This window comes from Dendrobates tinctorius, unplaced genomic scaffold, assembly GCF_039654945.1.
Source record: "Dendrobates tinctorius isolate UK_male_01 unplaced genomic scaffold, ASM3965494v1 ptg000023l, whole genome shotgun sequence".
In the NCBI taxonomy this organism is placed as follows: Eukaryota; Metazoa; Chordata; class Amphibia; order Anura; family Dendrobatidae; genus Dendrobates; species Dendrobates tinctorius.
In genome coordinates this window covers 15,756,785-15,782,696 of record NW_027361691.1, presented here as the reverse complement: position 1 = coordinate 15,782,696, position 25,912 = coordinate 15,756,785, and positions in this window count along the sequence as shown.

Sequence of the window (25,912 nt, the reverse complement as noted above, 5' to 3'; positions counted from 1 at the left end):
CCTTTCAAAACTCAGCCACATACCTTGCTTGGCTCACACCTTGAACCTGGTGGTGCAGTGCTTCCTCAAAAATTATCCGGAGTTAACAGCCCTGCTCCAGAAGGTGCGAAGACTGTGCGCGCACATCCGCCGGTCGCCTGTACACTCTGTTCGTATGCAGAAGCTGCATGCGATTGCTCCACCTTCCCAACCACCGCCTCATTATCGACATTGCAACAAGGTGGAACTCCACCCTGCACATGGTGGAGCGGCTGTGCGAGCAGAGGCAGGCCATAATGCATTTGTGGGAGGATACACGGCCAGGCACTTTGAGAGCAGACATGGAGTTGACAGGCGTGCAGTGGTCGAAGCTGAAAGACCTTTGGACAGGTGGGTAGGCCGACTCTTGGGCGCGGGCACTGGCACAGGGTCCCTCATAGTGCAATCAAGTGTCTCTGACGGTGGTGGTGCACACCCGCCGTCAGACACACCGCTGTACTATGAGGGGCCCAGTGCCAGTACCGACGCCCACGAGTGGGCCCCCCTTGCTTGGCCAGGGCCCCAGCATTTGCAATCTTTACCTCTCCCTGCTCCTCCGCTGTGTAATCTGGGCCGTCAAATCCATACTGTGCCTGACACCGTCTGAGCCTGCCTCCTGAGACATATATTTTGAATGTGTACGCTATCCATACATGTTATCCAGGGATACGGTACCCTTTCTAACCTTTGTGCAATGACGTGCAATCCATACTGGACCTAACACCGTCTGAGCCTGCCTCATGCTGTATAGACATATATTTTGAATGTGTACGCTATCCATACATGTTATCCGGGGATATGGTACCCCTTCTAACCTTTGTGCAATGACGTGCAATCCATACTGGGCCTAACACCGTCTGAGCCTGCCTCATGCTGTATAGACATATATTTTGAATGTGTACGCTATCCATACATGTTATCCGGGGATACGGTACCCCTTCTAACCTTTGTGCAATGACGTGCAATCCATACTGGGCCTAACACCGTCTGAGCCTGCCTCATGCTGTATAGACATATATTTTGAATGTGTACGCTATCCATACATGTTATCCAGGGATACGGTACCCCTTCTAACCTTTGTGCAATGACGTGCAATCCATACTGGGCCTAACACCGTCTGAGCCTGCCTCATGCTGTATAGACATATATTTTGAATGTGTACGCTATCCATACATGTTATCCGGGGATACGGTACCCCTTCTAACCTTTGTGCAATGACGTGCAATCCATACTGGGCCTAACACCATCTGAGCCTGCCTCATGCTGTATAGACATATATTTTGAATGTGTACGCTATCCATACATGTTATCCAGGGATACGGTACCCTTTCTAACCTTTGTGCAATCACGTGCAATCCATACTGGGCCTAACACCGTCTGAGCCTGCCTCATGCTGTATAGACATATATTTTGAATGTGTACGCTATCCATACATGTTATCCAGGGATACGGTACCCTTTCTAACCTTTGTGCAATCACGTGCAATCCATACTGGGCCTAACACCGTCTGAGCCTGCCTCATGCTGTATAGACATATATTTTGAATGTGTACACTATCCATACATGTTATCCGGGGATACGGTACCCCTTCTAACCTTTGTGCAATCACGTGCAATCCATACTGGGCCTAACACCGTCTGAGCATGCCTCATGCTGTATAGACATATATTTTGAATGTGTACGCTATCCATACATGTTATCCGGGGATACGGTACCCCTTCTAACCTTTGTGCAATCACGTGCAATCCATACTGGGCGTGAGAACGGCTGGCGAGCTGTTAAGCAAGCTACAGCACCTGTCCAGACAAGTACAGGGATTCCCTAGCGAGGAGACTTATTTGATTGTTTTCTATGTTGGGACAGCAATTTTTGGGGAGCACTATACTCTGGAGAATGATAGATGGGGCCCACCATACACTGGAACATTCCAAAGGTGGACATCAGACACTGGAGCAGCATTTACAGGGCCCATTATACACTAGAGCATTAGAAATGGGGCCCATTATGTTTGGAGCATTATTTGGGCCCATAAGACAGTGGAGCTTCATCCATGGGGACCAACATATACTGTAGCATTATGTGGAGCTCATCATATACTGTTTCAAACATTATATGGGACCAATGATTTTGTATGGAGAAATAGATGGGCCTCGTCATGAGATGTAAAAAGTGAGGTATTTTTCATTGTACTATACCGCTATTTCTCTGCCGTATCGGAGCATGATGAGTTGTGGTATGTGTTAAAGGGGCGCTCTTTCGCCCAGGGCACATGAAAACCTGCAGCCAGCCCTCCCCCCCACAAATTTAGCCAAATAACCCCCATTTTTCAGTGCGTAACTTGTATTATGAAGTTAATTAAGGTTGACAAGCTTAAGTAAGAAGAATTGATGCTTTTGGCATTCAAATGGGCACTGTAGGTGTGTTTCCTGTCCTCCTCTCACTGCCGACTTTTATTCCCCATTGACTTACATTGGGTTTCGTGTTTCGGGACGACCCCGACTTTTCCCTATAATCGGACGATCTTGCTCGACCCGACTTTTGGAAAAGTCGGGTTTCACGAAACGAAACGCGACCCTAAAAAACCAAAAGTCGCTCAACTCTACTTATGACCATCATTGAAGAAGGAGGTCCATTAAAAAGTTAGGGACACGTCATAACATCTTGTTTAGCCATTGTGCATTGGAGACAGAACACTTGCCTAGAAGGCTGCAAGAGCTGATTGCCGGAACCAGTATCACGTTCTTCAAAATGGAGGGGCAACATTGCTGGTATGCAGTGGGTGTTCCCCCAGAATAAATGGAGCAGGATGTACCTTTCTTGAGGAATGAATGTGACTGGAAAAGGCTCCTTGATGAAGCTTAAGGCAAGGCTACTACCATCCCCGAATGAGTGTACTTTCCTTGGGATTCCCCACCTCCGATTTGGGAGCAGCCAATGGTGCAGGTCAAACGGGACTGTTGCCCATTTCTATATGTCGGAAGTTCCGGCACTACTGAAGCCAGGTCATTTGCAGCCAAGGCACCTTGGAATTGGGCTCCGGGAAGCAGGTGGAGGCAGCTCCCCCAGCCTCCCAATGAAGGTGAAGAAGTGGATACCTGAAGAGGATTACTGTATTACCCTCCTTATGCTTTTTTTCCTGGCTTTGCAACTTGTGCAAAGCCTTTATGAGTGTAGGAGGGCAGCAAGTAGACTTTAAAGATATTTGAATGAGGCCCACCAGTTGTTGCCCTTCAGGGGTCTATGGATGAACCTCCTTATAATTTTTTCCTGGCTTTGCACTTCATACAAAAGCCTTTATGAGTGTAGAGGTATGTAAACTACACTTTCAACATATTTACATTTCAAATTTATTTCTGGATTCAATTAGTCATCCATACAGTTTATCGCTGTTATTGGTAGATTACGGTGGTATGTAAAACTCAAAAAAGCATTACAAATTTTGGCTGGGTTAAATTTCTCATCCATACACTTTCCGTGGTCTGTGGTACATTTCTGTGATATATAAGCTTTCAAAAAATGTATCTGGTTTAAATTAATCATCAATAGAGTATAACGTGTTCTGAGGTACATTTCGCTGGTATGTAACCCTCCAAAAATTGTTCAAAAATTTACCTGTATTATATCGCTCATCCATAGAGTATTACGACTTCTTGGGTACATTTCGGTGGTATTTTTGCTAAAAAGCAGTGAGAAATTTGTTTGGATTCAATTACTCATCCATATAGTTTTACTTGTTCTCTGTTACATTTTGGTGTTATATAAAACTAAAAACAGACATTGAAAATTTTTTTCATTCATGATCTATACATTACGTGCTTTTTGTTAAATTTACATGTAAAAAAAAACCTTGAAAAAAGTGTTTAAGTATTCAATTAATCATCCATACACTGTTGTAACGGACTGGGTTGTCACTGTGCCATGATTCGAGGAAAGCCTGGAGGAGCATGACTAGGTATCTTGCCATGTCTGTCCTCAGATACACAGCGGCTGACTTTACCGCAATGTGTAGAGAGACGAGGGTGGCGGAACAAGGTGCTACACCAGAACAGACCTCTGGTATAGGGCAGATGACCCCCAAAGGGCAGGAGGCTGGAACAGCCAGGGATGGTAAACTCGGCAAGCTCAGGCACACACGGCTGATGGACAGGCAGGTGTACAGGAATACAAGCACTGGGATCTGAGATCTAACGAGTGTTATGAACAAGCTTACAACGCTGCACAGGCACTTCCCATCAAGTGGAGGTGCCTTATATAATAAGTATTTCCCAGCCATTGACTGGACACATTTTAGGATGGAGCACGCTGTCCCTTTAAGAGGATGGGTACGTGCGCACTCCCTAGGTATGAGCAGCCAGAACAGGAAGTGCTTGACGGTGGCTGCAGCGGTGAGCAAGTTGTCTCTGCAGGAAAAGAGAAAATTAAATTTAACAGTTCCTTTATTGTACAAAGCCTCCAGTTCAAAACTTCTTGAACGTTTTCGGTCGTACAATTGACCTTCATCAGAAAAGGAAATTCACAGTTGATTTAACTATAATCGGTTTACAAGACAGACAAAAACATTGCAATCAGTAAGTAACTCAATTAATACCTGAATATCTGGTCTAAAAGTACCTGGGCAGGACGGACATACTTACTCAAACAGGTGAGCTTATTAGCGCCATAACACGTACAGTACCAGCCACTGTATATCCCCCTGCCTTCTTTGCTTTATATCATGTTTATTTTCCTTTTAGTACCAGTCCCATATCAGCGACCCAAGCCTGCTATGCACAACATGTGACATATCCTCTAATTAAATCTCAGGTACTTCACATATAAACAATTGGTGGATACAACTCCATTAATACACGACAAGCTATATTGCCAATGTTGATTACTTGTTTCTGGACCCACAGATCATTTTAACCAGGATCTTTATCGGTCCCAATTCTGAAATCCTGTGTTCCTCTACTTAAAACAAGGGTAATTTGCATAGCTGAGTCATTAAAATGATATTTTAATCTTGTCATCTCATCCTCTTTAGTTATTACTAGAGATAAGCGACTTTGCCTTTTTTAGGGTCGAGTCGGGTTTCATGAAACCCGATTTTCGCAAAAGTCGGGTCGAACAAAATCGGCCGACTACAGGGAAAAGTCGGAGGCCGACTGAAACTCGAAACCCAATGCAAGTCAATGGGGAAGCAAAGTCGGCAGGGAGTGTGTAAAATAATGCTTATCCTGTAAAATACTAGTTACCAGATAAAAATATAGTGGTTTATTTGGATTCTTCCATCAAAGAAAGGTTATTACAGAAAAACAGGTGAATAAAAATAGGTGAAAGAGAGATTGTCCATTAGTTTATAGCAAAGCAACGTGTATTCTTCTTTCTCTCCGGGATCTCACATGGCAAATGGCGTCTGTCTCAGTTCGGCTTCTTACGTAGCCATCAAGCTACATACCAGCTGTTATGTCATGTCATGGCCCAGCACAGATGACATCTTCGTGTCTGTCTCTCATGATGGTGAGGGAAGAAGACAGCGACCTCTACAGTTAGCCATGAATTATATACGTCTCTTGAAGCACGTGATCTCGGTATATATGGAGTTTGACATTTACCTCAAGGCTAAACTTAAATATGTAGTGAGCTGACATTTACCACTTGCTAAAATAGCACATGCAATAGAAGGCAATGTCCCATACAGAACATATAAGAATACAACTCCATAACTAATATATATATATATATATATATATCCATGCCTAATATAAATCCATAACTAATAATATTTAACAATTCCCCCTTTTGAGGGAGACAGACATTAATTGGAACCCTCAAAATATAACAAGATTTTTTTTCTTCTTTTCTTCTTCTTTGACAAAATAATTTAATATCAATAACAATAATAATAATATCAGATTACAATTATACGTACTCAATGACATAATTGATGTGAATTCATGTTATGGTAAGCCGTGAACAATATTCATATACAATATGTATAATTATACTTCCCTATGTCTATATTGAAGCATCTCAGGTCCAGTCATCATCATTTGATGTCATCTGGTCTTCATTTTGATGTCTTCTGCCTTCTTCTTGGTTCTTTTAAAGACACAGTTTTTCTATAGCATATAGATGTTGTAGAAATCGTGTTGTGTAAAAATCAAAGTCCATAAATTCAAATGTTGATAAGAAACAAAGTCTATAGATGAAATGCAGCTTTAATATCTGTGCAGTGTCACCTTTAAAAACCTGGGCTTACATTGGCTCGCCTTGGATATTCTGGAATCCTCCATCGGTACTGGTCTTTGAACAGGTGTGAAGTCTTTGGTCAGCAAAGCAAGGGTTAAAATGACTCTTCCTTGCTAAACATAGCACCATAACCAGTCCTTGTCCTAATGCACAGGACACATGTCAGGGTTGCAGCTTCCTGACAATTACCTTATTGTACACCAGCCTTTATCGAAGCTTTTCAGGTGATTGAAACCTCTGGAACTTGGTAAGAACGTGATAACAGTTCACATCAGCATCATAGGATCATCATCCTCTGGTTGTCAGGTTAGACACTTTAATTGTGACTGTCAGTGGTGGATACTGCACTTGTGACTGTCAGTGGTGGATACTGCACTTGTGACTGTCAGTGGTGGATACTGCACTTGTGACTGTCAGTGGTGGATACTGCACTTGTGACTGTCAGTGGTGGATACTGCACTTGTGACTGTCAGTGGTGGATACTGCACTTGTGACTGTCAGTGGTGGATACTGCACTTGTGACTGTCAGTGGTGGATACTGCACTTGTAATTAACACAGTTCATTTCTCAGAAGTCATAGCTTTGTTACCTTCTGGGACTTGTGGATCACGGCATTCTTCTTCTTGCAACTGATAAGAATCAATAAAGTTTAGAAATATGAAAAGTCTTTATTAACGTAATTTCAGTATCTTGCTTGAAGTCTTCATTCCCTATTCTATACCAAATCTGGTAATTTTCCTATCCTATAATATCACAGCGTACCATAGCAATCAGTAATATCCATATAATTATCAGAATTTGTACCGTATATGGATTTCAATGTTTGAAATAATAAACCAATAATAAGTGATAATACATTATTATCCATATTTTTTCCATGTGATAGAACATTTTTTATGTCATAGGTGTAATTACCTTTTTCAACCCATAGGTGTCACTGTGTTTTATGTAACCAGCGTTATCATCTTTATTAATAACGAATATATTTATTATACTAATAATATGTAGGAATGTAAAGCCATGAACCAAAATAAGAATATATGAGTGAGCGAATGAATGAATAAAAGAATTGTTGCATATAACTCAGAAGTGAAACATTTTTCTTTGTAATGAAACCGTATCATTGTTATATTTAATGAAGCAAAATTCTATAGTAGATATTACTTTACTATTGATGAAAGAAAAAATAAAAATGTAAGAATTAAAAATAAAACTAGAATAAAAAAATTGAAAATTAAGAATAAGAATAAAAATAAGAATAAGGCCTTTATGTTGATGCAGAGTAGTTATGTCTTCAGTAACATATACCCTTAATATTTCCATGATCTGGATTTTCATAATTGTCATAAACTTGTGTTACCAAAATATTCAAATTATGCAACTTTGCATGTAATACTCCTCTTACTGTAAAAAAATGACTCTTTATAATACTTAATGTTATTATCCCCAATACTTATACCATTGTACCTTATTTCTATTTATTCTTTATTAAAATGTGTGAAGAAAAGGTATCAAATGTGATGATGTAGTCAGGATCAAAAACATTTTCCCCCTTAATACCAAAAAATATTGTTTCATAAAATAATTCATTTATCAAAACCAAAATGAAAAATAATTAATTTATAAATTATGTGAATTTATACTTGCTTATACCATTATTTGTCTGAAGATGTGTGACCATTAAAATTAATTTGAATATCATAAAATTATCCTTTGGAAAAATTAATTTAAATGTAGATTTTCTCATAAACCATTTTGATGTGCGATTGCACTTTGCACTTATCACAATTAACTAAATCAAGAAATAATAATTACTATAGGAATATAGAAATATATGTTGTGTAGATAATATTTCATTATATATCCTAATATTTTAATAATTTAACTGATTTGCATATTTCTCCTAAAGATAAAGGCTTTTGTTTTTGTTTTTTTTTTCTCATTGCATTCAGGATCCTGAGGCTTCACACATACAACAAACGTATCACATTACTCCTAAGCAGCTGCTCATACAATCAGTCACTGTCACTCAGACTGTGTCACATATTAAGTTTAAACCAAATACCTCACATACGAAGGTGTGATGAATACACGTATTTTAACCCTTAATATCCTAATTATCAATGCATTGTAAACTATTTAAAATTAGTCTTAATATTTCTTTGAATATTCCCCAAATACACATGACAAATATATATTGTATAGCTATACTTGACATTTAGGCCTGAAAAAAAAAATTCCACTGGTTTGCAAAAGTTGAGACCCCCTTAAAAATTCTTTTCCTAAAGAACAGGGACCTAGTATACTGGTTACTGGTATACTTATTATTAGAACAAGGTTCAAATTTCATATACTGTGGTTGTCAATCAAGCCATGCAGAAAAGGCATACACACAGAACACATTTTAAAATGCAGTTAGTTATTTCCTTTTAAATGTTAAATATATAAAATCATGCACCTATTGCAACTTCCTGTGTAAATAAATGATACAGGAAAGATGTATATCTTTGTACCGTGTTAGCCAGTGGATAGAAAAATCCTCAGTAGTTGATACCTTTTAATGGCTAACTGAAAAGATGGTAATACATTGCAAGCTTTTGAGACTACTCAGGTCTCTTCATCAGGCTAGACTAATACAGAATCTGAAGTCACATATTTATACACAATACAGCCTAGAAAAAATGCAATAGATAAGACAAGTGACGTGAAGCAGAACTATCAATATGGGAGAGGGAGAAACATAAATATAAACATTGGACCAGTTCATAGATAAGGAGTCTGGATGTTTTATGGTCCTCTGATTGGGGTCTAGTTCTGTGTTGCCCCGCAAGGTTTTAAAAGGAAATTCCTTAATTGATGTAAAAAGACATAAATCCATGCGACACATTCATTCCAGCACTGAGAGTGTCAAAGTTCGTCATAAATTTGTACTCCCAAACTCGTCTCTCTCTCTGAGATGTGAAGTTACCTTTCAATACCAGTAATTTCGTATATTTCGTATATGTTCCAACCCCATGGATAGAGACAAACACCTTGGTCGCCTCAAAAAGACCTTTTTGAATCAGGGCTACCATCCAAGAACAATTGAAAACCAAATTACAAGAGCCACCAGATTGTCAAGGAATCACCTGCTACATTACAAAGCTAAAGAAGAAAATAACCGAGTGCCTCTAGTAGTCACCTACAACCCAAATCTGGAGGTGCTAAGGGGAGCTGCATGGAAATTACAACCTTTACTACAAAAAGATGCCCGATTAAAATCCATTTTTCCAGACCCCCCACTACTGTGTTTTAGGCAGCCCCCAAATTTAAGAAGCATCATTGTCAGAAGCTCCCTGTCCTCTCCAACAGCTGCAGGAACCTTTCCTTGCAACCAGAAAAAATGTAAAACCTGTCCATTTATAATGACCACGGACAAGATAAAGATCCTCAACTCACATCAGGACTACAAGATTCCAGGTACTCTCACCTGCATTACATCTAATGTGGTGTACTTAATTATTTGTACTAAATGTCCAACTGGGGGTCTGTGTGTGGGGGAGACAGGGCAAAAGCTTAGAACAAGGATGAATGGTCATCGTCACACAATAAGAGAAAAAAGAATGGATCTACCTGTGGCAAAACATTTCTGTATCCCTGATCACAGCAACGTGGATATGAAATTACTGGTATTGAAAGGTAACTTCACATCTCAGAGAGAGAGACGAGTTTGGGAGTACAAATTTATGAAGAACTTTGACACTCTCAGTGCTGGAATGAATGTGTCGCATGGATTTATGTCTTTTTACATCAATTAAGGAATTTCCTTTTAAAACCTTGCGGGGCAACACAGAACTAGACCCCAATCAGAGGACCATAAAACATCCAGACTCCTTATCTATGAACTGGTCCAATGTTTATATTTATGTTTCTCCCTCTCCCATATTGATAGTTCTGCTTCACGTCACTTGTCTTATCTATTGCATTTTTTCTAGGCTGTATTGTGCATAAATATGTGACTTCAGATTTTGTATTAGTCTAGCCTGATGAAGAGACCTGAGTAGTCTCGAAAGCTTGCAATGTATTACCATCTTTTCAGTTAGCCATTAAAAGGTATCAACTACTGAGGACTCTCAATCCTGAATATTTGTGTAAATAAAGGCATAAATCCTTGTAAGAGAATTTTTCCCGATTAAGTCCTGCTTTGAAATGAAAATTCTAAGGAAAAATAAAAGAGAAGGTTAATATCATATTCATAATTCTAAATTTTATTACTGGAGTAGATTTTAATTTTCACTAAAAAATACAGTTCTACTATTTCTACTTCTACAAACACTCTATATATACTGTATGAATATGTATATACAAACTATAGAACTACAGGATTATACTCTATAAAATAATTACATATAACTCACTAATTGTATAACACTTTTACAATATATATATATATATTTACTTTTTCTAGCCAATTCCTAAACCCATACTTATTTCTCTGCAAAATATCCTGAAAAGTTCTTGCCATTTTAAAGCTGATAGATTCTTGGAGCAGAGTATTCAGCTTACAGGCCATGATGTCACTCACCATCTGCTTCTGTCTGTCAAATTCGGCCATCTTTGTTACAGAAAGAAGATCAGAACTTGGAATTTTATAGGGCTTAAACTGTGAAGTTTTTTCGGTGATCCTTTGTATCATTCCATATGGCTTATAACAAATATGTAATTTTCTTCGTTCTTCATAGATTTGATTTTGAGGAAAACTCATTTTAGAAAGCTTTGCTAATACAAGCTTCTGATAAGATTTTACTCTGCCTGTCTTCACAAAATTAGCACAATTTACTTTCCTTTCACGATTCTCGTGTTTTCTGGCAAAATCAAGGGATTGCGCACATTCAAATAAAGAATCTTTTTGTGATGCAATAACACGAGATGCAGGATTTAGAAACCAAAATTTGCTTACAAAACTCCTTATGAGGGACGGTGTTTTGACATTCTCCATGACCGTTCTATACAAGCGGTGAAATATAGACATGAATGTGTAGGTACATTCCTTCCGACCAATCCTTAATTTTTGAACAACATCAATATCTGGATGATTTTCATTTGATGAACAAAAAATGAGAATTTTTAATCTGTCCTTATCAGTTAAATTCTCATGTGTTTCACCAGATAACTTTAAAGACAATCTCCTAGCAAAGGTTACAGGGATCCACATTTTGAACAACTGATTCTTCTCCTCGTTAGATAAATCAAATTTATCAACACAACTTTCAAAAACCTCAGAGTTTCTACAAACATGGATTGTGTTGTCATATGCAGGAATGATTTTGCATATTTCTTGCAAAGTTTTCCTTACTTTACTTCGGATTTGGGCCTGTGAGTCGTCTATTTTTAGTGGTACGTCTTTCCCTTGTACGTCCTCTACGTCAGTTCTGAAGTCTCCTCCTACTTCTCCATCTTGTTCCACGTCTGCAAGGTCACCTTGAATGGCTGCTGCTACCTGTAACTGTTTCTCCACACTACAGTGAATCTCGGGAACATCACTATTTTCCTTCACACAATCATTTTTGGATTTCTCTGACACAGATCTATGAAATATATCTACCATCTGTAGAATATTTTTTACTCTCTCTCTTTCTCTATTGAAAAACTTAGAATCTAACCTCTGATTCTCGAGTTCACACTCGGCATATAAACTTAACCATAAAACTTCTGAATTAGAATTGTCTACAGACTTAAATTTCAATTTACTCTGCTTAGCATAAGAATTAACGACATCCATTTTATCTTACCTTGAAATGTCTCAGCTTGTTCCTTTGATGGACAACGCTGGGCACTTGTCTTCACACGTCTGGCTTCAGCACGTCTGGTACTTTTGGCACTTGTAGTACTTCTCAATCCATCTGGCAATTCTTAGTCCTCACGTCTAGGTTCTGTCTGATTCTTGTGATTAGTGGAGTTCCTGACAACTTGCACATATGAGCAAAGTTCAATCCCCCTTGTGGGCAAGTGGAGGGAAATCCACAAAAAAAAAATACAAAAATTCAGATCTGGCTGGCTCTCCAATGTAAAATAATGCTTATCCTGTAAAATACTCAGGACTAGTTACCAGATAAAAATATAGTGGTTTATTTGGATTCTTCCATCAAAGGAAGGTTAATACAGAAAAACAGGTGAATAAAAATAGGTGAAAGAGAGATTGTCCATTAGTTTACAGCAAAGCAACGTGTATTCTTCTTTCTCTCCGGGATCTCACATGGCAAATGGCGTCTGTCTCAGTTCGGCTTCTTACGTAGCCATCAAGCTACATACCAGCTGTTATGTCATGTCATGGCCCAGCACAGATGACATCTTCGTGTCTGTCTCTCATGATGGTGAGGGAAGAAGACAGCGACCTCTACAGTTAGCCATGAATTATATACGTCTCTTGAAGCACGTGATCTCGGTATATATGGAGTTTGACATTTACCTCAAGGCTAAACTTAAATATGTAGTGAGCTGACATTTACCACTTGCTAAAATAGCACATGCAATGGAAGGCAATGTCCCGTACAGAACATATAAGAATACAACTCCATAACTAATATATATATATATATATATATATATATATATATATATATATATATCTCCATGCCTAATATAAATCCATAACTAATAATATTTAACAGAGTGGAGGACAGTAAACACACCTACAGTGCCCATTTCAAAGCCAAAAACATCAATTCTTATTACTGAAGCTTGTCAACCTTAATTTACTTCATAATAGTTACACATTGAAAACTGGGGGTTATGGGGGTTATTTGGCTAAAGTTGTGGGGGGTAGGGCTGGCTCCAGGTTTTCATGTGCCCTGGGCCAAAGTGTGTCAGGGGCCCCTTTAACGCATACCACAACTCATGATGCTCTGATACGGCAAAGAAATATAGATATAGTACAATGACAAATACTTCACTGCTTACATGACTGATCTATTTTAAATTGTACAATAGCTCAAAAAAGGACAGTATATTACTCCACACAGTATTATGGCCACCACATTGTGCGCCATACAGAATGAGCCCAATATATTTCTCCATATAATGTTCCATACAGTATTTGATGAGCTCCACATAATGCTACAGTATATGATGGTCCCTATGGACGATGCTCCAGTGTGCTATGGGCCCAAATAATGCTCCATATATAATGGGCCCCATTTATAATGCTCCAGTGTATAATGTGCCCCATAGATGCTGCTCCAGTGTCTGATCTTCCCCATTTAGAATGCTCCAGTATATGATGGGCCCCATGGATGATTCTCCAGTGTCTTATGGGCCCAAATAATGCTCCATATATAATGAGGTCCATTTCTAATGCTCCAGTGTATAATGGGCCCTGTAAATGCTGCTCCAGTGTCTGATGTCCCCCATTTGGAATGCTCCAGTATATGATGGGCCTCATGGATGATGCTCCAGTGTAAGATGGGCCCTAATAATGCTCCAGTATATGATGGGCCCCCATTTTTAATGAACCCAGGCATGGTATGTGAAAAGAGCTCCATGGAGTAATCTGAATTGTGTGCTGTCACATCCTTCACTTTTGGTGTGGGTGAAGGACACAAGGAAAGGGGTTGCTCCTGACCAGAAGCCTGCACTGACGACTCAGTGCTTGCATTTTTTGAAACTTCAGAAGAGGAGGTGATAGAGCTGGAGGCTGTTTCAACAATGTAAGCCAAAAACAGTTCCTGATTCTCCAGCTTTAAAAGCAGTCTACCTACTCCCAGAAAAGGGAGCCTTACAGGCCTTCCAGAGATAGACCATGATGCAGGCTCAACACCTCCTGCCTTAGCTTCTATTGTGTTTTTGGCACTACCAGCAGAAGCACCAACACCACCATCAGTACCAGGTGGCCGTCCACGTCCTCTTCCACCATACTGCCTCATGTTTTGGAAAATGGACCCAAAATACCAGCATATATATGGTACTGTATCAGAAGCGTACAGCTCTATACAGTCTAGGGATAACAATAAATCTCCGTATATATTTCATGAATCATACACAGATGCTCACAGGATCAGTATGGATTACACAATAAAATAAAAAGTTGAAAAAGGGTACAGTATCACCAGATACAAGGTATATATAGTATAGTGTAAACATTCTGAATCTCCGTATATATTTCAGGAGGCAGACACAAACGCTCTCAGGCCCAGTATGGATTACACAATTATATGAAAACCTGTAAATGGGTAATGTAACACAAGCGTACAGCTGTATACAGTGTTGGGGTAATCTTAAATCTCCAAATATATTTCCGGAGTAACAGACAGACGTTCACAGGCTCATTATGAATTACACCAGAATCTAAATAGCAAAAAAGGTTACTGTATCAGAAGCGTACAGCTGTATACAGTGTAGGCCAAATTTGAAATCTCGATATATATTTCCGGAGTCACCCTCAGACGCTCACTCAGTCTGGGTTTGACCATAATAAAAAATGTAAAAAAGGTACTGGATAACAAGATAGCAAGTATATATAATAGGGTACAATTGAAATCTCCGTATACATAGTCCCGTAGTCACTCTCAGATGCTTACTCAGTATGGATTTGACCGTAATACTAAATGTCGAACAAAGGTACTGTATAACAAGATACAAGCTGTATCGAGTATAGGGTAAAAATTGGTATCTCCGATTCACCGTATATATAGAAGGCGTAAACCACACACGCTCACTCACTATGGATGATATCGTAATAAAAAATTTTGAACAAAAAGGTACTGCATCAGCACATACCAGGTGTATCCAGTCTAGGGGTAATTGTAAATTTCCATCTATACTTCCGAAGTCAGACACAGACACTCACAGGCTCAGTATGTATTACACCAGAATTTAAAAAGTAGAAAAAGGGAAAGGTATTCGAAGCGTACACCAGTATACAGTGTTGGGGTACTTTTAAATCTTCGTATACATTTCAATCTCAGCAAGCCAGTCCAGACTCTCCGCTACTGGAAACTACATGGATACAAGTAGAGACGGAAAGTCCAGTGTTAGCAGAAATTTGGGAATTACTCATCGCAGGAAAACCTCCGGGTAGATGTTGCAGAGGCGATGCAGACCCTCAATTACTGTGTCTGTGGAGACAGCGAAAAGGGTTCTTTGTGAAGAAAGGATTGCTTTATCGCAGTAGCGTGGATCACATCACCATTACTCGTCTCCATCAAATTGTGATCACAGGGAGAGATGTATACATGGTCCTCATTGCCTATCATGATGTGTCTGGTCATTTTGGAGTGCAAAAGACAGAAGCCACAGGCCGTAGACGATTCTATTGGATTGGCATGAGAGGAGACATTGAAAAATGGTGGCAGGAATGTCACACGTCTGACTATTCACAACTGTGAAAGGTGATCATAAAGCACCACTGCATCCGCTTGTAAGTTGACGTCCATTACAAATGGTAGCCATTGATCATCTGAAGGTAGAGGCCAGCAGGACAGGCCATAGCTACATCTTAGCTATCATTGATCAATACACCAAATTTCTAGTGGCCGTCCCTGTGAAGGATTTAACTGCCCAGACTACACAGCGGTGGAGCAGGGAGAGGCAAGTATTGCAACTTGCAAGTGCTGTGACCATGACCAAGCGGGGGGGGCACACTTGTGGGCGACGGTACTGGCACAGGGCCCCTCATAGCACGCTGGTGTTTCTGACTTCGAGTGGGCCCCCCCACCGTCAGAGACACTGTATTGTACTATGAGGAGCCCTGTGCCAGTGCCGTCGGCCATGAGTGGGCCCGTCCATCTGTTCAGAGCAACGGCACTTGCCCAGGTGCGCCAGGTGTTGACCCCAGCACTTGGGGGGGGTGGGCAGCCTAGTTAGGGAGGTTTAAAAAATGGCATATGTTGATGTGTAGGCTGGACATTAAGCAGCTGCAAATGGCAGAATTTGGCAAGTCCCAGGAAGAGGAGAACAAAAGCGAGGCAGTTTTCTGGCAACCTATGTGTCATCAGGGGAAGGTGGGACAAAAGCCTTTGAAACCCATGCATGGTTCATTTTATTGAAGGTTAGATCATCAACATTTTGGGTCGACAGACGGGTCCTTTTTTTCTGTCAGGATTGATCCAGCAGCACTGAAGACTCTTTCAGATAACATACTAGCAGCAGGGCAAGCGAGCTCCTGTATGGCATATTGTGCCAATTCAGGTCAGGTGTCCAGTTTAAAGGCCCAATAGTCAAAGGGGAATGACCTGTGAGGGAGAACATCGATATGGGAGAAGTAGTTTGTAACCATAGTTGACAACTGCTGTCTGTCACTTTTAATCGATGCAGTATTAGCAGTCGTGTGAGCAGTACATGAGTAATCAGTCCATAACATGGTCATGAAACCCCTGTCTCCAACGCCACTTCAGCTGTGTGCACCACGAACACCTCTTCCATTGTGCCCACAATGGCTCGTGGGAGAAACAGCACTGCTGCGGTGTGCTGGTAAAGCCTCAAACAAACGGTTTACCAGAGTTGCTTGTTTGTTAGCCAATACAATATTATCTCTAGGTTCTCCTGTGGCATGATGTTGTGTAATTTGCCTTTGTAGCGTGGATCAAGGATGCTGGCCAGCCAGTAGTCATCATCCATCATTTTGGCAATGCGGGGGTCCCTTTTTAGGATCCGCAAGGCATAATCGCACATGTGGGCCAAGGTTCCAGGTGTCAATGCACTGCCGCTGCTGGGTGGAGGAGCACTTTCAGGCAAATCCACATCCCTACAGTCATGCACAAACCCTGTACCTGACCTTGGAACGCCAACATTCTCTCTTGCCCCGAGAAGCACCTTCCTGCCCAAAATAATCATCCCCCTGCTCTTCTTCCACCTCGTCCAGGACAGTTCCCTGACCAGACAATGGCTGACTGTCAGCAAGGCTTGCCTCCTCCTCCTGTTCCTCTTCCTCTGCTGCAGACGCCAGATCCTTAATGTGCGTCAAACTTTGCATGAGCAGACGCATAAGTGGGATGCTCATGCTTATGATGGCGTCGTCTGCGCTTACCAGCCGTGTGCATTCCTCAAAACACTGAAGGACTTTACAGAGGTCTTTCCGCTTAGACCACTGCACACCCGAAAATTCCATGTCTTCCCTCAAACTGCCTGCCCATGTATCCTCCCACAAATGCATTACAGCCTGCCTCTGCTCTCACAGCCTCTCAACCATGTGCAGGGTGGAGTGCCACCTTGTTGCAACGTCTATGATTAGGCGGTGCTTGGGGAGGTGGAGCAATCGCTGCAGCTTCTACATACGACTGGAGTGTACGGCCGAGCGACGGATGTGCGAGCACAGTCTTCGCACCTTATGGAGCAGGGATATTAACTCCGGATAGTTATTAAGGAAGCACTGCACCACCAGGTTCAAAGTGTGAGCCAGGCAAGGTATGTGTGAGAGTTTTGCAAGGGCTATGACTGCCACAAAATTACGGCCGTTATCACTGACTACCTTGCCTGGCTCAAGATGTCAACTGCCCAGCCATGACTCAGTTTGTCGCTGCAAGTAGTCGGCCAGTACCTCCGGTGTGTCTGTTGTCGCCCAAAGACATCATCTTTAACACAGCCTGCTGACGCTTACCACTAGCTGTTCGATAGTGGGACACCTCATGTGCAACACTGCCAGCTGCGGATGGAGTGCTCATGCGACTGCGCTCTGTGGACGAGCTTTCGCTTAAGGAGGAGGAGGGTCGAAAGCCTACAGCCGTTTCTAATACTGTGGACTAGGCAGCACTGTTCCACCGCCACTGTCCCCTGTGGAGCCTGCATCCACCACATTAACCCAGTGCACAGTGATGGACATGTAATGGCCCTGGCCATGCCTACTGGACCATGCATCTGTTGTGAGGTGCACCTTTCCACTCACTGATTGTTTGAGTGCATGGACAATGCGGTCTTTCACATGCAGGCGGAGGGCTGGGATGGCTTTTCGAGAAAAGAAGTGCCGACTGGGTAGGTCATAGCGTGGGACTGCGTAGGCCATGAGCTCGCGGAAAGCTTAGCTTTCAACCAAACAGTAGGGCATCATCTCTAATGAAATTAGTTTGGAAATGTAGGCGTTCAAGCACAGTGTACGCGGATGAGTACTTTCTTGTCCTACTCAGCGTCTGGTAGGGTGAGCTGGACTGGAGAACTGCATATGGGGGAAGTAGCGGTGGACCGGATGGAGTGAGAGGGGGTTGGTGATGGTATTAGTGGTGATGGCCTAGATTCAGTGTTGTGTTGCAAAACCATTATGATTCCCTGAGTGCTTTGGCCTTGCGACGACACCTCAACATTTAGTGCTGGTGGTGTGCTTAATGGTGGCGGTGGTCTTACAGTGTGGGAAGCGATGGAGCGTTGCTGGCTACCTTCAGTCGGAGCAGGTGCACGTGTGCTACCTGCGGTTTTGTAGTCCATCCACGCTTGTAAGTGCATGTTGGTTAAATGTCTAAGCATGCAACTGGTATTCAAATTTCTGAGTTGTTTACCTCGGCTAAAATGTCCTTCCGCACTTCTTACAGGTAACCTTTGCCTCATCAGTAGGATTTTGGACAAAGAAGTGCCACACTGCACTCTTCCTACTATGGTATACATTTTCTGGCCTTGCACGCTGTGCTAAGTAGACCGTCTGGCCAAGCTGTCCTGCAATTCTTAGTTTTTGGTCCACGTTTTTGGACAGCTATGGGCCTGCCAGATAACCGCTGCTGCGATGTCAATGCCTGCTGCGGATCCTTCTCCTTATCTGAACTATTGCCAGCGCCACCCTCCTCCCCCAAAGGATGACAATCCACAAGTATTAAAGTTACTTGTGATTCTCTTTCAGTACTGAATATTACCACACAGGCCAGCTGTCTCTTTATTGATATATGGAATTTTCCATTACGGCTCCTTTCAGGTATCTGTTTGGGCACCCACTTCAATCAGCTACCACCTTCCACTTATGGTGCATAAGCACCAATTAGTCAAGCCGACCACAAATATTCTCAGTATCCTTCTTTCAGTACTTTTATGCACAGACTTCTTTATACCCCTCAAGGCACGCATATTTTATGTTCCTTAATAACCATCATAGCACGGACCCTTTACCACTGCCCATGGACTCCGTGGATCTTCACTGAACTCACTTTCAACCATATCTCAGGACTCGCATTTCAGTAGTGATTAAATTTATCAATATAACACTACCTCTCGATTTAATTCCTCCAGGTTTGAGCAACAGTCTTCAAACGATCCCTCCACATCGGGTTCGGAAACAGATAGAGACTATCGTACAGGACATTTTTTAGATCAACGAAAAAGACGTCCACGCAGAAGAGGATCCGCCGCAGCCAACGGAGGAAGAGGCTCAGATTCCTACAGGAGAACGAGGTCCCAGGTACAAAATTCCCTAGTCATTAACATTTCCTCTAGATCTCTCAGTATAGCAGAACATAACCTCCTACAAAAGGGCCTGTCCTATTGCCCTTCATTCAGGTTCAGCACCTTCCAGATGGACATGGACTTACAGCGATTTTATCGTCGCATAAGGTTATTGGTGCATTTTGCCAAAAAGGACAAGGAGATGGCCCCCTTCTCAAACTACCACCCTGTGTCCCATTTCTATAGACCGTTTAGGGCTCCGTAATAAAAGTACCTACCGACCGCCACCTAGTTCACAGGCGGTTGAATCTTTTATTGAATTCATTGATGGAGCGTTTTCAAAATTACGACAGAACATTGAGAAAGGGGTTCTACATGTTTCCCCTAACCTGGATACAGCTGATTTCCAGGCACTGGAGGCGCTACGACAGGATCCAGATATCATTATCAAGCCCGCCGATAAAGGTGGGGCTATCGTTGTAATGGATAAACAGGACTATATAAGAAAAGTGATGCGCCAACTAAGTGATAGCTCTGTTTATACGGTTTTACCACATGACCCTGTGAGATCTATTAGAGAGTGTATCAATACTGTCACCACTGAATATACTATAAAAGGAGTGATTGATATTAAAACATGTGACTTCCTGACTAAAACAGATCCTATCACCCCGGTTTTCTACATCCTCCCTAAGGTACACAAGAGACTGGAGCACCCTCCGGGCCGACCGATAGTGGCATCGACAGATTCTATTCTGTTGCCATTATCAATACTTCTGGAAAAAGTACTAACTCCCCTTACACGCCAGGCATCATCATTTCTGCTGGATACAGGGGACTTCCTTAGAATAATACGGTCCTTAGGTCCTGTCCCTGGAGATTCCTTTCTGGTGTCCTTTGACGTAAAGGACCTCTATAAATCCATCCCACATAATTTGGGTATCAGTTGCGTAAGACGACGTTTATTGAGATCAGAGATGGATGGTAATATGGTCAACTTCTGTATTGAACTATTGACATTGGCATTGAGTAAGAATTACTTTCTTTTTGGGGATACATTTTATTTAAAGACAAAAGGGACCTCGATGGGGTCCAACGTCGCACCACCTTACGCTAATACGTTTATGGCGACCTTTGAGGAAGATGTAGTGTACCCCAACCCCCTCTTCAGGACCTACTGTCTAGTCTGGAAGAGATTCATTGATGATGTCTTCTGTATCCGGACTGGTCCAGTAGACACATTAGATGAGTTCCATAATACATTAAACACAGCCTGGTCCAGCCTGTCCTTTACCATCACTAGGGACACACATGAGGTTAGCTTCTTAGACACGAAGGTCATAAAGAGTGAAGGAGGAATACTGAGCACTGATCTTTTTGTCAAAACCATGGATCGTAACAGTTTGTTACATTACAGAAGTTTGCACCCCCTCTCTACAAAGAGATCAATACCCTCATCACAGTTCAGGAGGGTAGAACACATTGTCTCTGACCCTGTGGTCAGCAAAACTAGATTAAATGAAATGTACATGAAATTTCAGGCAAGAGGTTACCCGCCTGACCTATTGGACCATGCACTCCTACCTCCAACTGCCACTCGTAGTACAGTAACGGGACTGATACCATTTGTCCATACATTTCACCCATATGCAAACATCATACACCGTTCCATACGGAAATATTGGGGCATTTTGAGGGAGGCTCATACGGAGTTTTGTAGAATTTCACCAGAATTTTTTACCTTGCTATAAACGCCCTAAAAACATTAGAGACACTCATCAAGGCAGACATGGGCTCAGGAGTTAGAGCTACAACACAGAGATTTCTCTCTACACCTAAAACAGGTACTTACCCATGCCAACACTGTAACCAGTGTAGTAACGTGTTGAAAGGTGATCATTTTTATCACCCTCACTCAGGCAAGAGGTATAAAATCAAAGACTTCACTACATGTGACACTACACATGTAGTATATCAGATCAAATGCCCATGCGGACTTCTTTATATAGGGGAAACTATCCAACCGATTAAAAGCAGTCTTGTTTACTGATGAAGGCTAGTTGATACAGCCAAAACGTCTATTTGTGGCTGCAAATAAAAATTCTTCATCTTTGCAACGAGTTGAGTGCCAAAAATGTTTTGATTATTGTGATTAAATTTATCGACACTGTCAAAAATTGTTGTTTTTATAAATTGTTTTTTACAGAATGTATTTATCTGAAGCGCCCGGCTGTGTGTATTTGATGACATTACTGAGTTATTTACTGATTGCAATGTTTTTGTCTTTCTTGTAAACCCATTATAGTTAAATCAACTGTGAATTTCCTTTTCTGATGAAGGTCGATTGTACGACCAAAAACCTTCAAGAAGTTTTGAACTGGATGCTTTGTACAATAAAGGAACTGTTAAATTCCATTTTCCCTTTTGAGTGCCAAGTTTTTACTATAATCTATAGTGGATTGGATATCCTTCTTGTGCACCTCCCTCTCAGTCATCGAGTGCTGTGTTTTTTCTAATTTGCAGGAAAAGAGAGGCAGAAGGCAGAGGCACCGGAGCTGCAACTAATGCGGTTCTTGTTATATTTCGCTGGTTTATTAAACACTGAAAAAATGCTTCCAACATTTTTTATGGATTCAATGATTCATGCAGTTTAATGTGCTTTGTGTAAAAAATACAGTAGGTTAAAATTTTTAAAAACCATTTGGCCTGGTGCAGGTCACAAAATATTTTTGGTCGGATAATTGACATGTTATATAAACTGTAGAACCTGCTTTGTAGGAATTTCATTGGTTTGAAAAAACAAATTTACCCGCTTCTGGTGTATACTTTCTTCATATTTTAATGAGGCTGTCCAGTTGTTGCCTTCAAGGCTGTTTAGATGACCCTGCTTGTAATTTTTGAAAGGCTTTGCACTCTGCATAATATTTAGGAGTGTAGGCGTACCACAACTTTACTTTGCTCACAATATTTTAAATGAGAAACAACAGTTGACGACTTCAAGGTTGTATGGATGACCCTGCTTGTAAATTTTGGCAGGCTTTACATTGTGCAGAACTTTTACGAATGGAGTAGTACCACAACTATACTTTGCTCACAATATTTGAATGAGTCCCTAGGGTTGATGCCTTCAGGGGTGTATGGATGACTGCTTGTAATTTTTGGAAGTCTTTGCACTTTGTACATAGCCTTTGAGTCTAGGAGTACCACTACATGACAATTTTAACAGAATGTGTATAAGGCCCTTCTTTAGGTCTAATACATGTATCAGAGTCCCCCTTACATCACATTTTTTGGCAGCTTTTGCTTCCTTCATAAATTACACTGAAATTTTATATTATTTTTTTTTTTTACAAAAAATTTAAATTTTGGTTAACTCAAATTGTTTAAAAAAAACCTCATTTTTAAATTTTGCCTTATATATAAGTCATTATACAGGAAAGAATGTTTAACTTTTATTTAAGCTCCAATTTCTTGTTGAATTTGAAAGTTTTATTGTCAGTTCTTAAAGTGGAGTAAAAGTAGGACACCATTGTTCTCAGCAGTGAACTGGTAGTCTGATGCTTCCAGTGGTCTCCCCTTTCTGTTCTCCTTCCATTCAGCACTTCCAGCATCCATTTCAACATTTTCCATGCCCCCCAGACCTTCTTGTAGGACCTGCCGGAAAAAATGTTTGTATTTCCCATTGACTCCCATTATACTCAAAATGAGCATCCAAGCACAAGGATTTGTTCAGTTTGTGTCACGAGCATTTTAGTGTTTGCTCATCACTAGCAGGTACCCCATATGTGGGGGAAACTTAGAAAAGGAGTGACATTTTGGAAGGCAGACTTTGATGGAATTTCTGTGGGTGTCATGTTGAGTTTGGAGAGCCCATGAAGATGTGCCTTCATGTGACTTCATGTGACTTCAACTCAAAAATATTTCACGCATCCGTTCATTCCTCACCCAAGAATCTGCAAAAACCCTAGTCCATGCCCTCATCATCTCTCGCCTTGACTACTGCAACCTCATGCTCTGCGGCCTCCCCTCAAACACTCTCGCACCCCTCCAATCTATTCTAAACTCTGCTGCCCGACTAATCCACCTGTCCCCCCGCTATTCCCCAGCTTCTCCCCTCTGTCAATCCCTTCATTGGCTCCCAATTGCCCAGAGACTCCATTACAAAACCCTAACCATGACATACAAAGCCATCCACAACTTGTCTCCTCCATACATCTGTGACCTCGTCTCCCGGTACTTTCCTGCACGCAACCTCCGATCCTCACAAGATCTCCTTCTCTACTCCCCTCTTATCTCCTCTTCCCACAATCGCATACAAGATTTCTCTCGCGCATCACCCCTACTCTGGAACTCTCTACCACAACATATCAGACTCTCACCTACCATCGAAACCTTCAAAAAGAGCCTGAAGACCCACCTCTTCCGACAAGCCTATAACCTGCAGTAACCACCGATCGACCAAACCGCTGCACGACCAGCTCTACCCTCGCCTACTGTATTATCACCCATCCCTTGAAGATTGTGAGCCCTCGCGGGCAGGGTCCTCTCTCCTCCTGTACCAGTTATGACTTGTATTGTTTAAGATTATTGTACTTGTTTTTATGTATACCCCCCTCACATGTAAAGCGCCATGGAATAAATGGCGCTATAACAATAAATAATAATAATAATAATGTGCCTAAGTTGTGGAAACCCTCCCCACAAGGGACCCCATTTTGGAAACTAGACCCATCAAGGAATTTATCTAGACATGTGGTGAGCACCTTGAACCCACAGGTGCTTCACAGAATTTGACAATGTTTTTCTGTAAAAATGAAAAATATATACACAGCAGTGTTTTATAAAAATCAGTTTCTCTACATATCTGACAGACATTCCATTCCATTGTCAGTAGAATTCAAACCAGAGGACCCCTCATTCTACTTAATGTGCTTCTGATTAGGTGATTACCTGAACCAAATCTTATTTAACGAAGGAAAGTATAAAAAACCCTGCTGTGGTGTCCACAATCCTCTTGTAATAGGACACGCTGGATGGCAAAACAAATGCTAGTAATATCCTAAAAGTAATAGGAATGAAAAAATAACTTTTAACCATGCCAAAAGGAATGCAAAAGAAAAAAAGTCTTGAGTGACAAAAAAAGGGCTCAATTCTGGCTTTACTAGCAGAGGGATACATTGAGTGTCATGTTGCCTCCATCCTTAAAATTTCTAAGATGGCAGTCCATTACAACGAGGTCAAGCAGCAGACATTGGGGACAACAAAGCTTCAAAACCCGTCAGATGGCAAAAACGATTCTCCACTGACCAGGATGACGATCATCTTACTCGAATGTCACTCAGTAACCGCAGGATGACATCAAGTGACCTACAAAAGGAATGGCAAATGGCAGCTGGGGTGAAGTGCATGGCAATAACAGTTCGTAACAGGCTCCTAGAGGCAGGGCTCAAGTCATGTAAAGCTAGAAAAAAAGCCTTTTGTTACGAAACCTAGAGTGGACCCACTGGATCACGGTACCGACTGACCCTGGGCGAGCTGGCCAGGTGGAACCGACCCCTATACAGGGATCGTGAGGGGTAGGCCCAGGAGGAAGGTATACTACAATAGATAGTGCCAGAGGATCGGCCCAAGGACAAGGAGAAGAATCAGGATACTCACCGAGAATGAGACAGAGCTGAGCAGCCACGGATAGACACGGGATCCGGGACAAGGCAGAGGGTGCAAGATCCTGGGAAGAGCAGAGCATGCCCTGGCAGGCGTACAGGGAGAAAGCAGATCAGAGCACGCCCTGGCAGGCGTACAGGGAGAAAGCAGATCAGAGCACACACTGGAAAGCGTACAGGGAGAAAGCAGATCAGAGCACACACTGGAAAGCGTACAGGGAGAAAGCAGATCAGAGCACGCACTGGAAGCGTACAGGAACAGAGCAGAGCACGCACTGGAAGCGTACAGGAACAGAGCAGAGCACGCACTGGAAGCGTACAGGGACAGAGCAGAGCACGCACTGGAAGCGTACAGGGACAGAGCAGAGCACGCACTGGAAGCGTACAGGGACAGAGCAGAGCACGCACTGGAAGCGTACAGGGACAGAGCAGAGCACGCACTGGAAGCGTACAGGGACAGAGCAGAGCACGCACTGGAAGCGTACAGGGACAGAGCAGAGCACGCACTGGAAGCGTACAGGGACAGAGCAGAGCACGCACTGGAAGCGTACAGGGACAGAGCAGAGCACGCACTGGAAGCGTACAGGGACAGAGCAGAGCACGCACTGGAAGCGTACAGGGACAGAGCAGAGCACGCACTGGAAGCGTACAGGGACAGAGCAGAGCAC